This window comes from Petaurus breviceps, unplaced genomic scaffold, assembly GCF_028583685.1.
Source record: "Petaurus breviceps papuanus isolate PSGF00001 unplaced genomic scaffold, PetGlider_PUasm1.0 174, whole genome shotgun sequence".
NCBI classification, from domain to species: domain Eukaryota; kingdom Metazoa; phylum Chordata; class Mammalia; order Diprotodontia; family Petauridae; genus Petaurus; species Petaurus breviceps.
Window position 1 is genome coordinate 30,883,255 of NW_027185761.1, and position 8,871 is coordinate 30,892,125.

Consider the following 8,871-nt stretch of genomic DNA (forward strand, 5'->3'; position numbering starts at 1 on the left):
AGCATCAATCGGGGCGGCCAGGTAGCACAGCAAGTAAGAGCACTGGCTCCAGTGTTGAGAAGACCTGGAGATCGAATCCCGGGCTCAGACACTTAGCACCCACCCAGAAACACCTGGCCGTGTAACCTTGAGCAAGTTACTTAACCCCAATTGCTTTAAAAAAAAAAAAAAGCATCAATCAAAAAAAATTTAATAGAAAACATTTTGTTTGGTATGTGGCCAAGATGTAGTGTTTTGTTTTGTTAGGGATTTTTTTTCCCTGAAAAGGGAGACTGTATGGGCTCATGGAGAGAAATAAACATTTCAGACGATGAATAATTAAAAGCAAATCTTCTCTCCCTTCCCCTATCTTCCATATATATACACATTTTAACTCCACTCACCCTCACTTCATGTTGCCCTTCAGAGATATCTCTTTCTCTTTGGTGGCTTTTACCCCCTCATCAACACTTTCAGGTAATGTTATTGATGATAGTGGGTTGAACAAAATAGATGAGGGGGGGAGGGGGAGGAGTGGAGGTGGTGGTAGGAATGAGGAGGAAATTACAAGATGCTAGATAAAGAGTTCCTGAATTACTTCCCAATTTGGTGAAGTATCAGCCCATGTTTAAAGGATCACAGAGACATCAATTTAGAGCTGAGAAGTGATAATTTTGAATATAATCAGTCTTTTGGCCATGCTCACACTGGGTAAGAGACTTGGGAGGAGGAACTCACTGCTGCTGGCAGAGTAAACTTAACTTCCCTTTGCAAAAGGGAATTGTGGGTAAGAAAAAAAGTCAGTCAAGCAAGATGAAGAGACATGAATGCAGAAGCACAGAGAGTGGGTAGCTTCTGCAAAATTAGCCAAGAAGATCTGTCAAAAAGTCTGAACTGTTCCTGTGCTAAGATCACAGTATAGTGAGAAGGCCAGGACAAGCAATTTATACTTCTATAATGGTGAGGGATGACTGAGGAACAGGACTGACCCTGAAACTCCTTCCACCTCCTAGGAAATCTGCTTATTCTTTTTTCACTTAGCTGGAAAATGCAAGTTTGTTAGTTACTTATCTGTATTTTTCATCCAGAGTTTATTCACCTACCACAAAACTTTATTGGACAGCAGAAATGCCAATCCAAGGACTTGGAGCTAATTTAGAACAGCTGGGCAAAGAGGAGAGACCAATATTGGACTGTACAAGCCTGGCAAAGAATTCATGGTTCAGACACCCCTAAAAATAAAATTACAAGCTGGTAATGATGAGAGTCTGCAAAAGAGTAAAGTCAAGCATTTTCATTCCTTTCTATTGCTTTCTTGTTAGCAGTCTTTTGCCATTCCAGGCTTAAAAAAAATCCATGCCCTAAGAGATGAGGGAGAATGAATTGCATGGAAGGGGAAAGCCATTCCCCTGAAACAGACTGAACCTCTAAGGAAGTAAGTTGTATGTGCAATACTCAAGAGTCCCACTGGCTTAATGAATGACTGATGGAGAATTCAGCCTGCCCAGTTTGCCTGTATCACTTGCAGCTTCCATGTAGATGAGGGAACTGAAGCCCACAAATATTAAGCAAATTACCCTTTGCTGGGATCTGAACTCAGGTCCACTGACAGCAACACTCTTTCCAATGTGTCACATTGCTTCCAGTGTCTGTCCCAGTCAGTGTTTGTCCCAGCCACAGTTACAGTGGCTTTTGGAGACTTAGAGATTTCCACCAGAGAAGCAAACCAGATAACGATGCTAAAATCAATAAACATTTTGATGAAGCATGTTAGAGCTCACAAAGGTAAAAGCACCTGAAATGAGACATGACAAACACAATGAAGGGCCTGGAGAGGATACATTAGGATCACAGTCATCTATCTATCTGAGAAACAGATGAAACCAAACCTTCAGAGAGACAGGTTTCATCCCCAGCTTAGCCATAAGGGGGAGCCCAAGCCTTGGGTGAGATTATCTCTAGGCTTTGGCAGGAAAATGGACTCAACAATCATGAGAGGCATCCTCTAGAGTCCAGGGGTGGGGAACCTGCAGCCTTGAGGCCACATGTGACCTTCTAGGTCCTTGGGTGTGGCTTTTTGACCAAGTCCCAGTTTTACAGAACAAATCTTTTTATTAAGGGAATTTGTTCTGTGAAGTTTGGATTCAGTCAAGGGTCATACTTGAGGACCTAGAGGTCCGCACGTGACCTGAGGCTTCAGGTTCCCCACCCCTGCTAGACCCAGCCCTCCTGATTCTGTTAAGTGCTCATTCCTCTTCTCAATTTGGGGTAGAAATACTTAGTTTGTCCCACAAAATAAGGAGTTTAAGCAGAGGAACAGATATTTTGTAAGGAGGGGCAAGGTCACTATTAGTTTCATACCTCCTGTGGCCCAGGCAAATAGGCACCAATTAGCAAGGAATTGTGGGGCAGCTAGTGGATAGAGCACTGTGCCTGGGATCAGGAAGTACTCCTCTCTTCTTGAGTTCAAATCTGGCCTCAGACACTCACTGACTGTGTGACCCTGGACAAGTCACTTAGCCCTATTTGCCTCAGTTTCTTCATCTGTAAAATGAACAGTAGAACAAAATGGCAAACCACTCTAGTATCTATGCCAAGATCCAAATGGAGTCATGAAGAGTCTGATTGAACAACAAAAGCAAGGAAGCTATTCGAATTTCCAGTAAGATATAAAAATGTCAGGGGTAATGGTAGTAGATAGAATGGAGAGATAGGGGAGAGACATATTTAGAAGCAGACATAGTTTGTGGAAAGAAAACAGATTTTTTTTTTCTCCCACTGCCACAACATTTGATCTATTTTCTTTTTTAGCATTATAATCCCTGGACTTAATACCTGCGTGAGGTCCAATCATCTAACCATTGATCAATCCTACTCCAATCTCTGTGCAGCTATCAATACAATGTCTGCCCTTCTCCAATTCCAAGACTTGCAGTCATGGCATAAGCCTGAGTTTGAATGACAGTTGGGAAATTCATTCCTTCATTAGAATACTCACTCAACATATAACTCTCAAGGTCTCTCTCAAGAACTTTGGAAATGATTGTGTGACATGGGAGATACTGGCACAGGACTGCCTATTTTGGCATGCCCGCATCAGAGAAGGTGCTGTGCTCTATGAGCAAAGCAGAATTGAAACAGCTCAAAGGAAACACAAGATGCGAACATTTATGCCACTCTTTGTGCCTGACTTGTGGTCGAGCATTCCGAGCTCCTGTTGGTCTGATCAGCCGCAGTCAGACACATTGAAACTTGACTCTAGCATGGTGATATCATTTTGGCCCTCTTCAAGAATGAAGGACAGCAACCAACTGTAAGGGGAATGTTAATTTAAGATCTTCCCTGCCCCTAGGCCCTTTGATAGGCTTAAGTGCACCTGGAGCCTGTGGCCTGAGGCTTCTTTTTCAGGAGATACTCTGTGATTGGGTCAAGAGGGTTGTGACATTCTCTGAGCTAGGAGAAGACTATATAAACCCTGTTTATATAAACCTGTTTTGGGGCTCACTTTGAGAAGAGTTGTTTTATTTGACCAGGTGAGACTCTGGGCAGCCGTTGAGAGTCCCCTGGCTTTGAAAACCCAGATGCTGATGCTTCCCTCTATGGTAACTGTGACTAGGTATGGATATAATGGTCAGACAGTTGGAGGCCTATCTGCTTGAAATGTTTCTCTGTCTTCTTGTAACTTCTGTCTGTATACTCTAAAGTTCGGGGTGCTGACTTTTCCCCCTGAACTAGGTAAATGATATGTTTGATTGATTAAAGTAAACTTGTTTACCCATTTTGAGTTGCTTTCCTTTAGAAAAGCAGATCTAAGAACCTGTGTTGGCAGCCAACCTGGGTATGCTGGGGTGCTTGCTGCTACACCAACCAACCAATCAACCACTCAACAAACATTTATTGAAGCATAACAGGTTCAAAAACAGTGTACTATGTGCAATTGAAAACTGATTTTAATTCTCTTTTTAAGGCTTAACCAAGCTAGATTTAATGTTCTGCTTCATTCTAAGTTTTACTCCAGTAACCTTAGATCACCTGTCCCACAGTTCTTATCTTGTATCTCCACCATTGCAACCTCACCAGTCACCAACATCCCAGTGAAACTTGTCCAAAGGTCAAACTTTTGTCTTGTAATTTTGTTCTTCAGTCATTTTCAGCTATGTTTCTCTTCTGACCCCATTTGGGGTTTTCATGGCAAAGATCCTGGAGTGGTTTGTTATTTCCTTCTTTAACTCATTTTACAGATGAGGAAACTGAGGCAAACAGGGTTAAATGACCTACCTAGGGTCACACAGCTAGTAAATGTCTGAGACCAGTCTGGAATTCAGGAAGCATAGTATTCCTGACTCCAGGCCCAGAGCTCTACCCCTTGTACTATCTAACTGTCCTTCCACCTTTGTTAAACACCTCCCCATCACCCACTTTCCAGAGAAACTTGATTAACCTAAAAAGTCAAATTTCATCTATTTAAATTACTGCAGCAACTCCCATCCCCTGAGAACCATTATCTTGTGTTTTGAATCACATGAGTTGACTCTGGTTAAGGGAGGTTTCAGAAGGGGAGGTTCAATTGATGTAATCTCAATTCTGACTATGTCATCAATAGCCAGAATCAGAAGACGATGCCTATGTTGTTCACGATTTCATTCTGTCATTTTGATAATTGTTATAAAAGACCCTGTTAGCCCTCATTCAACATTTATGGCATAGCTGAGGTATCCATTGATTCACTTTATTAATTTATTCTTTATTAATAAACTGATAGTGCTCAGAATTTTGTACCTCAGTTTACCTCAATTTCAACTTTGCCACTAGGTATTAATAGGGCACATACAAAGATGTAAAATCCACAGGACTTGACATCTAGTAACTTACCTAAGCCACACCAAAGCCCAGGTTATGTGCATCTGTATCCCTCACAGAGATTTGAGATGCTAATCCTCAATGCAGAAAGAGTCAAGACTTAGTTTGATTACATAGACTTTTAAATTGCCTCTAGTGCTCTCCAGGGAAAAGATGAACTAAATAATAAACATCACAAAATTCAAGATGTTTTGCACCACTGATGGTAGAAAAAGAATGGGAGAGCATTTCCCCCCATTTCTGAAATAGCCTGCTTTGGGGGAAGAGAGCAAAAAATAATCCTTTAAACTTCAAATGGAAATCAGAAGGTAATAGCTTTAATTTACTCTCTCCTTCATTACTCTAGTACTTTGAAAAGTCTGTTATCTTTTCAATGTGGGTAATTCCTCCAGTCCATGCAAATATCAACCCATTTTTCCCTGTCCATCTGTGAGACTCTTTTCTGTATCTTCCACCACTCTTTTATGGGGCTAGAAGAATCCAATGTGCTAGAGGTCTCCCTTGAATTTGTTCTCTTGACATTGTATGGATATCAAAAGTTCACCAAGGCTATCCATCAATAATTTCTTACTCTCACCAAATGACCATTTCACCTTCTTTCCAGTCATACATGTCTCTAATGATGTCATTACTTTGTATACACCTTTGTGTGTACATATTGTCATCCTTGATAGAATGTAAGCTCCTCAAGGGCAGGGACCTTTCATTTTTCTCTTTTATCCCCAGTACCTAGCACAGTGCCCAGCTTGTAGTAAAAATGTTATAACTGCTTGAGATTGATTGATAATTTACACCACTTCTTGTATAGATCTTTGTTGAAACTGCCCTCAAGGTGTTTACATCCTCCAGTGGAGTAACACTCCTAAAAACAAAGTCAGAAATGAATGGAGGTCAGTGATTAAATGGAAATGCATATAACTTTTTCACTGGGAAACTCTTTCTTTTGTCTATCTAATAAAACTATAAGCTCAGCAAGGACAGCACCTTTCTTAGGTGTCACCACAATGTAGGTGCATAGTAGGTATAAACAGAATCTTGTAGAACTAAATTAAATGGAATTGCCTTGACTGGATTAAAAATATTATTAGAGTTAGAAAACACTGGTGGCCAGCAGGTGGTGTGTGTGCCCTGTCCTATGTCTCATAAGAGCTCGCACATAAGTTAACAGAGTTATTTGGGGAGTTGGGGGGAAGAAAGAAGATGACTTTACTAAATCTTGCTGCAAGATTTAACTTACACAAACCCATTAAGTTAAACTCTACTTGTCTTCTCCTGTACATTTTCTTAATTCTGGGAGAGGTACTATGTAGTCACAAGATGAGATGACTAAGAGTCAGGATGTCTTATTTTAATAAAGGCTCTGCCACTAATTAGGTATGCAAATTTGGGCCAGTTGTGTAAATTCTCTAGGACTCAGTTTCCTTATCTGTAAGATAAGAATATTGGACTAGATGACCTCAAAGGTGTCTTCCAGTTCTGAATGTTATGATTCTATTATTTCACCTCTCTCGGCCTCAGTTTCTCTAATGGTAATATGGGGATATTAGACAATGTAAACTCTAAGTTTTCTTCCAGTTCTACTATTTTTTGACTCTAGATGAAACCTCATGATCAATTTAACTTCCTGATCTATAAAATTAGGAGAAGAGACTAAGGTCTCTTCTAAGATCTAACATCCTATGGATATATGAGTCTTTGTTGGACATTACAGTCAACCCCTCTAAACCAACATTCTTGCCAGTGTTCCAAGTAGGCACCTGCCTTTAGTGTATGAATCAAAAGACTCTCCCTAGACCCTTCTTCCCCAAATTATCTTCCCACTGCTTGTTACAATGCCTGAAATACCACCACTAGAAAGTCCTGTTCCTTTGGGCCTGGAATGTTTTTCGGTCTTCAAAAGTGTTTATTAAAACTCACATACCTCAGAAAGGGAGATGATCTCACAGGCTTATGGACTGTTTAAAACTGGGAGGAATCTTAGAAATCATCTCATCCAATCTCTTAATTTTATGGAGAAAGAAACTAAGGCCCAGAGAAAGGTGATGACTTCATTGTTATACCACAAATAACTGATTACTTGGTGTTTTCCTTAAAACTCCAATTTCCCCTTGATTTTTTTTGGACAATTTATTTTTTTAACTTACAGTCTTAGAGAGTTGCCTAGGGTATTAAGACATATATGTCATCAGATGCAGGACTGGAATCCAGGTCCTTCTGATTCTAAGGCTGACTCTTTACTCCATTATACTGCCTCTCTATAATTACATAAAGATGTAGATATGGAGATTATAAAGAATGATGATGATGAGATATAGATAGATAGATAGATACATACATACATACATGCATGCATACATACATGATAGATAGATCCCATTACTAAAAGTTGTAAGAGGGAGCAGAGAGTTTGTTCTCTATGTAACAAACACCTGTGCCCCTTACCCTGGCCTGGGCTCCTCTAGATTCAGCAAAGGGTTAAATTTTAGCACAAAAAACATTTGCATATGAGATCTCATAAACAGATCACAAATTAAGCTCATGCTGTATATTTATACTCCAAGGACATCTACAAATATAACCAGTGGCTCATTTCCTCATTAAGATCTTCATCTCAGCTTCAAGTGAATCAAAAGGAAAATACATGCAAATTACAGATTAGGTACCTTTATTGCAAGAAAGTGAAGGATAATAAAATATAGCATTGAGACTTCCAAATGTTGCTCATTGCTCTAATCTGTAAGTCTAACAGGTTAAATGACTGAGTTCACAAATTAATTCCCCCTAGACAAAATGGTTTTCCATAATTTGTTCCACACAGTATCACAGCCATAGAGAGAGGAAAGGGGGATGTTCTCCCTGAGCTACTCTAATGGTAGCCCTGCTCAGACCCTTGGGAATTCATCTGACAATTGGTTGCTGGCTAAATGCCAGGGGACTTAGAGTCCTTAGAGCCCTCTAGGATCCCAGAACCTACTGCTGAAGGCACATTAGTCCTGCTTCTTCTCTGACATGACTCACATAAGTCTCACCATATTCCCAGAACTTTAGACAGCCTACTGCTGACTCCCCTAATAATATGATTCTAAATATGTACTTATCGGTAATGCTAAGAGGGAGAACAACGCACAGGAAGTTACTAAGCCTATAGAAATGTACTTGTTGTTTGGCCTTTGTTCTTGAAGAGGACCATGATATCAGGAAGGTGATGCCATGACTTGCAAGTGAATTGGTTTTAGTGAGGGAGGGCTATGCGAGGTTACCAGTCTCACATTCTCCTCAGGAGACCTCCTCTAGGTCCAGTGGCAAGATATGGATCAGGATGACTGCAGATGACCCCCAGAAATGTGCTAAAACAGAAGGGAAGAGGACTTCACTGGAAGGTCTGACATCTTTTTACAGGTGATGATGGGAAATGATCCATTGTAGAACAGTCCCTCAGGCCACTTCCTCAACTTATACAGGCAGGTTTACATCTGCCAAAGGATGGCTGCTCTTCTAGAGTTCTAGGGTAGGTATTCTTTGGGCACTGGCATGCTTCCTGCTAACAGTCAATAAATTCAGTTAAGCAAAGGCTTTTGCTTAAATGGCACAGCAAGAATGGTAACTACAAAATATAATTTCCATAAACCTGGGGAGCACTCTGCCCCAAATATATAATCCATAGGGAGAGTGGACATAAACTCAAAACAATAAGTATAGTGAGGCACACATATGTTCACATGTGGTCAAGGCAACTCAAAACTCCAGAACTATAGTGCCCTGATGTCCTTTCTCTCTTAGTAGGTGCTTCAAAAGTTTGCTGTGGGGTGTGGCCTCTATGCTGGACAGATTGCTCAATTGGGCTGACTTTTTGCAGGGCATGTTATCTCAATTGGATGAATTAGGCTATTACTATAGACTTCCAAAAAGAAAGATCCTGAAAACTTGTCACTTCCTAGGCTGGAGGTAGGAAAGCAGAAGCTTAGCATTGTCTTTCTTTCTTTCCTTCTTTCTTTCTTTCTTTCTTTCTTTCTTTCTTTCTTTCTTTCTTTC

General features: G+C 40.5%; 1 long non-coding RNA gene across 1 annotated transcript in view; it reads right to left on the minus strand.

Moving 5' to 3' along the window:
• Nucleotides 1–6,979: 6,979 nt before the first annotated feature.
• The window catches only part of LOC138158101 (uncharacterized), an 11,097-nt gene continuing 9,205 nt past the window's right edge, over nucleotides 6,980–8,871 (minus strand). Inside the window, exon 3 of the long non-coding RNA XR_011167553.1 lies at nucleotides 6,980–8,186. This is a non-coding gene — a long non-coding RNA (uncharacterized lncRNA). The remainder of the gene's footprint in view (nucleotides 8,187–8,871) is intronic.